Source organism: Heterodontus francisci, chromosome 29 (genome assembly GCF_036365525.1).
Source record: "Heterodontus francisci isolate sHetFra1 chromosome 29, sHetFra1.hap1, whole genome shotgun sequence".
Lineage (NCBI taxonomy): Eukaryota > Metazoa > Chordata > Chondrichthyes > Heterodontiformes > Heterodontidae > Heterodontus > Heterodontus francisci.
The window spans coordinates 34,877,129-34,884,716 of record NC_090399.1 but is presented as its reverse complement, the minus strand read 5'-3'; the positions used below and the strand labels follow the sequence as shown (position 1 = coordinate 34,884,716).

The following is a 7,588-nucleotide window of genomic DNA, read 5'->3' as shown; positions in this document are numbered from 1 at the left end:
ATGCTGGCCTTGTCAGTGGCAAAAAATATTTATTCTGGGTCTTTCATAGACCCTCCTCCAGGCCCTACACCCTTCCCTATCACTGTAACCTCCCCCAGCTGTACACTCCTCCCGATCTCTGTAACCTCCTGCAGCCCCGATAATCCTTCGAGATCTCTGTGATCCACTAATTCTGGCATCTTCTGAATCCCCGAACGATCCCCACCAACACCACCGACAGACTTAGGGTGGGGGAGAGAGAGAGAGAGAGAGACAGCATTGGAGGAATGGAATGGAGACGGACTCAATAAAGCATTTCCAAAAATAAACCAAGTAATAATAATTAGCTGTCATGAGACGATTTCCAGCATCTGCAGCATTTTGCTTTTATAAAAACAGGTTTTATTTTCTGAGCAGATGTGAGGAGCTGAGAATGGAACCAGTGGAGGCGGAAGAGAGACTGTGACTTCCATTTCACCTCCTGTCCTGCAGGGGGCGCTCTGAATCTCCTCCTGCCCCCTTCTATCCGCTCCTCCAAAGGTCACTTCTTGCCTGCCACTCCGCTGCTCTTTGGTGTGTGTGACCGTCACCTCTGGCCAGTGTATTTCAGGTCATCCAACTGTCGGTCACTTCTTTCCCATTGAGGATAAATATTCCATTCATGGACTGGAAACACTGGGACCTGCCTCTGGGCTGCTCTCAGTTGTTTTGTTTATTCATTAAATGAATAATTGATGTAACTGGATATTTCACCACGTTCTTGACCTGCTCTCTGAACTTGGACTGAGTTGCCACATAAATAAATGTGTTTGTGCAGCAACTTAAATTCAGCAGCATCCATCCGACTTTTTGAAATAGATATTCAGAATCGGTGTAATCCCTGTGTTCTATTCCTGTAATGTTATAATAAAAGAATTCGATAACAAACACCAACCACAGAAGTATGAAGTTGCCGGATATGGTGAAGAGTAAAATCACAGACTTCCTTCTGCTCTCCATCTCTGGGTCACTGTGATTCTCTCCCTTGCTCTGACCTTTCAGTCCCTTACGGACTCGACTGGCCACTAAAATGTGTCTGACAGTCAGAACATTGAGCAACAGAATTAAAGCAAATGGGAGCAACGGGATTAAAAATCTAACAAACTTGTCAAATCCCACCCATCCGGGCTCAGTATAATAGCTTGGCTTCATGTAACAGCCCCACGGTACGTTGTCGATTATCATTCCAGGTTCATATGTAAAGTAGTAGGGGACATTTTTTAAACAGAGCAGAATGCAGGTTGTTGCTAGAACCACAGCCGCAGTTTTCTCGGTGCAATATTTTGTTTTCAGCTTCTGGCAACAAATGGCCACAAATCGATCAAAGGTGAAAGTGACGGTGAACCAGACAGAACAGTCTATGGCTGCAAAACTAAGGACACCGATAACACTACACACAGGGGTGATGTACAGGAAAGATCCCTAGAAATAATAATAACTGATCTGCCACAGTATGACCTCAGTAATAATAACCAGTAGATCCGCCGTTGCCATGGCCACCAGGTAGCAAGTGGTGCAGGTGGAGAGGCCGCACTTTCCCTGGGACAGGATCACAATTGCCAGTAAATTAACTGTAAGAGAGAGAAGGGAAAAGAGACTGGAAATTACTGATCAAACATTCTCCGTGTCTGACCCAGACAGTAAGGGCAGGATTTTAGCACCAAAAACAGAGGGAATTGGGGGCGAGTCAGAGGTTAAAATGTAAAAATCTCAACCCCGACCCCAACGAAACTCCAACCTGCCCACTTAAACCAGAGAACCAGAGAAAAAGTGTGACACAGAAGGAGGCCATTCAGCCCGTCGTGTCCGCGCCAGTCGAACAAACTATTCCCTAATCTAATGCAGCACCTGGTCCATAGGCTTGCCGGTTACGGCACTTCAGGTGCATGTTCATGTACTTTTTAAAAGAATTGAGGGGTTCTGCCTCCACCATTCCTGGCAGTGAATTCCAGACACCCACCATCCTCTGGCTGAAATTGTTTTTCCTCATGTCCCCTCGAATCCTTCTACCAATCACCTTAAATCTGTGGCTCCTGGTAATTGACCTCTCCATGAGGGGAAACAGGCACTTCCTGTCAACTCTGTCTGGGCCCCTCATAATTTTATGCACCTCAATTAAGTCACCCCTCAGCCTCCTCTGTTCTAAGGAAAACAATCCGAGCCGGTCCAATCTTTCCTCATAGCTGCAACTTTCAAGCTCTGGTAACATTCTTGTAAATCTCCTCTGTACTCTCTCCAGAGCAATTATGTCCTTCCTGTAATGTGGAGACCAGAACTGTATGCAATATTCCAGCTGTGGCTTAACCAGCGTTTTATACAGTTCCAGCATTACATCCCTGCTTCTGTTTTCTATATGGCGACCAATAAAGGAAAGCATTCCATATGCCTTCTTCACCACTCTATCTACCTGTCCTGTCACCTTCAGAGACCTTTGGACATTCACTCCAAGGTCTCTCACTTTTTCTACCCCTCTCAATATCCTCCCATTTATTGTGTATTTCTCTCGCTTGATTTGCCCTCCCCAAATGCATTACATCACACTTCTCTGGATTGAATTCCATTTGCCACTTTTTTGCCCACTCAACCAAACCATTGATATCATTCTAGAGTCCACGGCTATCCTCTTCACTATCAACTACACGGCCAATTTTTGTGTCATCAGCAAATTTCTGAATCATGCCTCCCACATTTTAGTCCAAATCATTAATATGTAACACAAACATCAAGGGACCCAGCACTGAGCCCTGTGGAACACCATTGGAAACAGCTTTCCATTCGCAAAAACATCTGTCAACTGCTACTCTTTGTTTAAAGTTCCTGAGCCAATTCTGGATCCAACTTGTCACATTCCACTGTGTTCCGTGGGCTTTCATTTTACTGACCAGTCTGCCATGCGGGATCTTGTCAAATGCTTTACTAAAATCCATGCAGACCACATTCACTGCACTATCCACATCAATACTCCTTGTTACTTCCTCAAAAAACTCAATAAGTTAGTAAGACAGGACCTTCCCCCAACAATTCCACGCTGACTATCCCTGATTAATCCATACTTTTCTATGTGGTAGTTTATTATTTCCGTCTGAATTGATTCTAACAATTTACCCACCACCTAGGTCAGTCTGACCGGCCTAGAATTATTTGGCTTATCCCTCACACCATTTTTAAACAATGGTGCAACGTTCGCAGACCTCCAATCGTCTGGTACCTGGCCTGTATCTAGTGAGGATTTGAAGATGATCCTCAGCGTATCCATTATTTCCTCTCTGGCTTCCTTTAACAGCCTGGGATGAAATCCATCTGACCCTGGTGATTTAACCCCTTTCAAGGATGTCAGACCCTCTAGTACTTCCTCTCTCATTTTGCTTATCGTATCTAATATTTCACACTCCTCCTCTTCACTACAATATCTGCATCAATCCTCTCCTTTGTGAAGACAGAGACAAAAAACTCATTAAGAACCCTGCCCACATCTTCTGCATCCACGCTTAAGTTCCCTTGTACATCTCTGATGGGCCCTAACCTTTCCTAGTTATCCTCTTGCTCTTAATGTGATGATAAAGCATCTTTGGGTTTCCCTTGATTTTACCTGCCAATAATTTTTCATGTCCTCTCTTTGCTTTTCTAATTTCCTTTTTTACTTCACCCCTGCTGCACTTTCTATACTCCACTAGGCTTTCTAACGTATGAAGATTTTTTGATTGTCATAAGCTTTCTTTTTCTGCTTTAACTTACCCTGTAAGCTTCTAGATAATCGGGGGCTCTAGATTTGGCAGTATGACCCTTTATCTTTGTGGGGACATGCCTACACCGTGCCTGTAGTATCTCACTTTTGAATGCCTCCCATTGGTTTGCCACTGATATTCCTTCAAGTGGCTGTATCCAGTCCACTTTCACCAGGTCACCTCTCAGTTTCGTAAAATTTGCCTTCCCCAGTTCAGAACCTTTACTTCTGTTCAATCTTTGTCCTTTTCCATGATTATGCTAAAACTAACTGTATTATGGTCATTATCTCCAAAATGGTCACCCACTGTTACTTCATCCACTTGCCCAGCTTCAATACTGAAGAAAAAATCTAGAATTACGCCTCCTCTCGTTGGGCTTGTTACTTGTTGGTTAAAAAAGTTCTCTTGCACGAATTTCAAGAATTTTGTCTCTTCTGTGCCCTTCAAACTGTTTGCATCCCAATTGATATTAGGGTAGTTGTAATCCACAAGTATTATTGCCCTATTGTTTTTGCACTCAGAAATTTGCCTACATATTTGTTCTTCTATCTTGCTCCCACTATTTGGGGGTCTATAGTACACTCCTCGTAGTGTGGCTGCCCATTTTTTAGTTCTGAGCTCCACCCATGTGGCCTCATTTGATGATTCATTTAGCACATCATCCCTCCTCAAAGCTGTTATTGATTCCATAACTAATAATGCTACGCCCCCTCCTTTTTTATCTCCCTCTCAATCCCGCCTGATAACTCTATCTGGGGGTGTTGAGCTGTCATTCTTGTCCTTCTTTAAGTTAAGTTTCTGTTATAACAACAATATCATGTTGCCATGTGTCTATCTGTGCCCTCAGCTCATTGGCTTTATTTACTATGCTCCTTGCATTTAAATAAATGCCCTTTAACACTGCCAAATTCCCGCACTGCACACTGTTTAACCTTTGCTTCTTCTGTCTTTCAGAGTCACTCACTAATTTTCTGCCTCCTGTTCCCTGCCTTGAAATTGTCCTATGTGAAACTGCTCTCAGGTTCCCATCCTCCTGCCAAGTAGTTTAAATCATCCCCATCTGGCTTTAACGGAATCGGACAGATGACCAGGAGGTGGGTTGGTAATTTAAATATTTGAATGAGGCTGGAAGTCTCTGATTTAATCTATTTTACAGGTTTAACTTTGTCTGGCCGAGTTTCCCCATTATACCCCACATCACATACATAGACACCTGCGATTGGCGATTGGAACAGTCCACCCCCTCCGGGATTGGACCGCTCCCTCGGGATCATCCCCCCACCCTGGAAATTACACCCCATCTTCCACACGGCACAGTGGTGCAATGGTTAGCACCGCAGCCTCACAGCTCCAGCGACCCGGGTTTGCTTCTGGGTCCTGCCTGTGTGGAGTTTGCAAGTTCTCCCTGTGACCACGTGGGTTTCCGCCGGGTGCTCCGGTTTCCTCCCACATCCAAAGACTTACATGTTGATCGGTAAATTAGCCATGGTAAATTGTCCCTGGTGTAGGTAGGTGGTCGGAGAATTGAGGGAAGTTGGGGATGTGGTAGGAAATATGGGATTAATGTAGGATTAGTATAAATGGGTGGCTGATGGTCGGCACAGACTTGGTGGGCCGAAGGGCCTGTTTCAGTGCTGTATCTCTCTATGATGCTATGACACCCAGGACTGGAACACCCCCAGGATTGGACCCATCCCCCCGGGATCAGACCTCACCATCCCGGGATCAGACCCCACCATTCCCTGGGGTCGGACTGACTGTCTACAGGATTGGACCCTCTGAACCCTATGTTCATACCCCCCCCACCCCCCTGAATGGATTCTCCTTTCTGGATGGGACCAACCTATGGGCTCGGACCCCTTCTCCCGGGATCAGACCACAGTCCCTGGTTTGGAATCCTTGAAAAATCAGTTCCCCCCCCATCGTGTCTTGGATCAGGCACTCCCCCTGCCCGTTCCCCCTAAACAGACTAGGAACAGTCTGCAGGACAGGAGACCCTTCTTCAGGATTAGGGGATCAAACAGTCCTCCTCCCCCTCCATTCCCCTCCCCCTCTTCGGACTGTGATCACGTTTCAGGACAGGAGACCCCTCGCTGGAATGGAGGACTGACATTTTAGATTCAGAGCAATGTTGCTGATTTTTAAATGCCCTCTAACAAGGTCTAACTGGTCACACAGTTATATAAAACTACAACAAAGTCGAAGAAAAGGAATGAAACAAGACGGATCACCCGGCATCAACCGAGGCACTGGAAACAGCAACAACAAACCCAGCCCTGTCGACTCTGCAAAGTCCTCCTTACTAACATCTGGGGGTTTATGCCAAAGTTGGGAGAGCTGTCCCACAGACTAGTCAAGCAACAGCCTGACATAGTCATTCTCACAGTATCATATCTTGCAAACAATGTCCCAGACACCACCATTACCATCCATCGGTATGTCCTGTCCCACTGGCAGGACAGACCAGCAGAGGTGGCGGCACAGTGGTATAAAGTCGGGAGGGAATTTCCCTGGTAGTCGTCAGCATCGACTCCAGACCCCATGAAGTCTCATGGCATCAGGTCAAACATGGGCAAGGAAACCTCCTGCAGATTAACACCGACCGCCCCCTCTCATTGATGAATCAGTACTCCTCCATGTTGAACACCATTTGGAAGAAGCACTGAGAGTGACAAGAGCACAGAATGTACTCTGGGTGGGGGACTTCAATATCCATCAACAAGAGCTGTTTGGTAGCACCACTATTGGCCGAGCTGGCCGAGCTGGCCGAGTCCTAAAGGACATATCTGCTAGACTGGGTATGCGGGAGATGGTGAGGGAACCAACAAGAGGGAAAAACATACTTTACCCCGTCCTCAGCAATCTGCCTGCTAAGGATGCATTTGTCTATGACAGCATTGGTAGGACTGACCATCACACAGTCCTTGTGGAGACGAAGTCCCGCCTTCACATTGAGGATACCCTCCATCGTGTTATGTGGCATGTTCACCATGCTAAATGGGATAGATTTCAAACAGATCTAGCAATGCAAAACTGGGAATCCATGAGCCGCTATGGGCCATTAGCAGCAGCAGAATTGTACTCATCCACAATCTGTACCCTCATGGCCAAGAATATCCCCATTCTACCATTACCATCAAGCCGGGGAACCAACCCTGGTTCAATGAAGAGTGCAGGAGGGCATGCCAGGAGCAGCACCAGGCATACCTACTTGCGTGACAATCAGCGGAAGCAGCATGTAATAGACAGAGCTAAGCGATCCCACAACCAACGGATCAGATCAAAGCTTTACAGTCCTACCACATCCAGTCGTGAATGGTGGTGGACAATTAAACAACTAACAGAAAGAGGAGGCTCCACAAATATCCCCAGCCTCAATGATGGGGGAGCCCAGCACATCAGTGCAAAAGACAAGGTTAAAGCATTTGCTTCTATATTCAGCCATAAATGCCAAGTGGATGATTTATCTCAGCCTCCTCCTGAGGTCCCCAGCATCACAGATGTCAGACTTTAGCCAATCTGATTCACTCCATATGATATTAAGAAATGACTGAAGGCACTGGATACTGCATAGGCTGTGGGCCTTGACAATATACCGCCAATAGGACTGAAGACCCCTGCTCCAGAATTAGCCCCTAGCCAAGCTGTTCCAGTACAGCTACAACACTGGCATCTACCTGGTAATTTGGAAAATTGCCCAAGTATGTCCTGTACATAAAAAGCAGGACAAATCCAACCCGGCCAATTACAACCCCATCAGTCTACTCTCAATCATTAACAAAGTGATGGAAGGGGTCGTAAACAGTTCTATCAAGCTGCACATGCTCAGCAATAACCTGCTCATT

General features: G+C 46.0%; 1 pseudogene; it reads right to left on the bottom strand.

Moving 5' to 3' along the window:
• Positions 1-678: 678 nt before the first annotated feature.
• Positions 679-7,315, bottom strand: LOC137346006 (probable G-protein coupled receptor 139; annotated as a pseudogene).
• Positions 7,316-7,588: the final 273 nt, after the last annotated feature.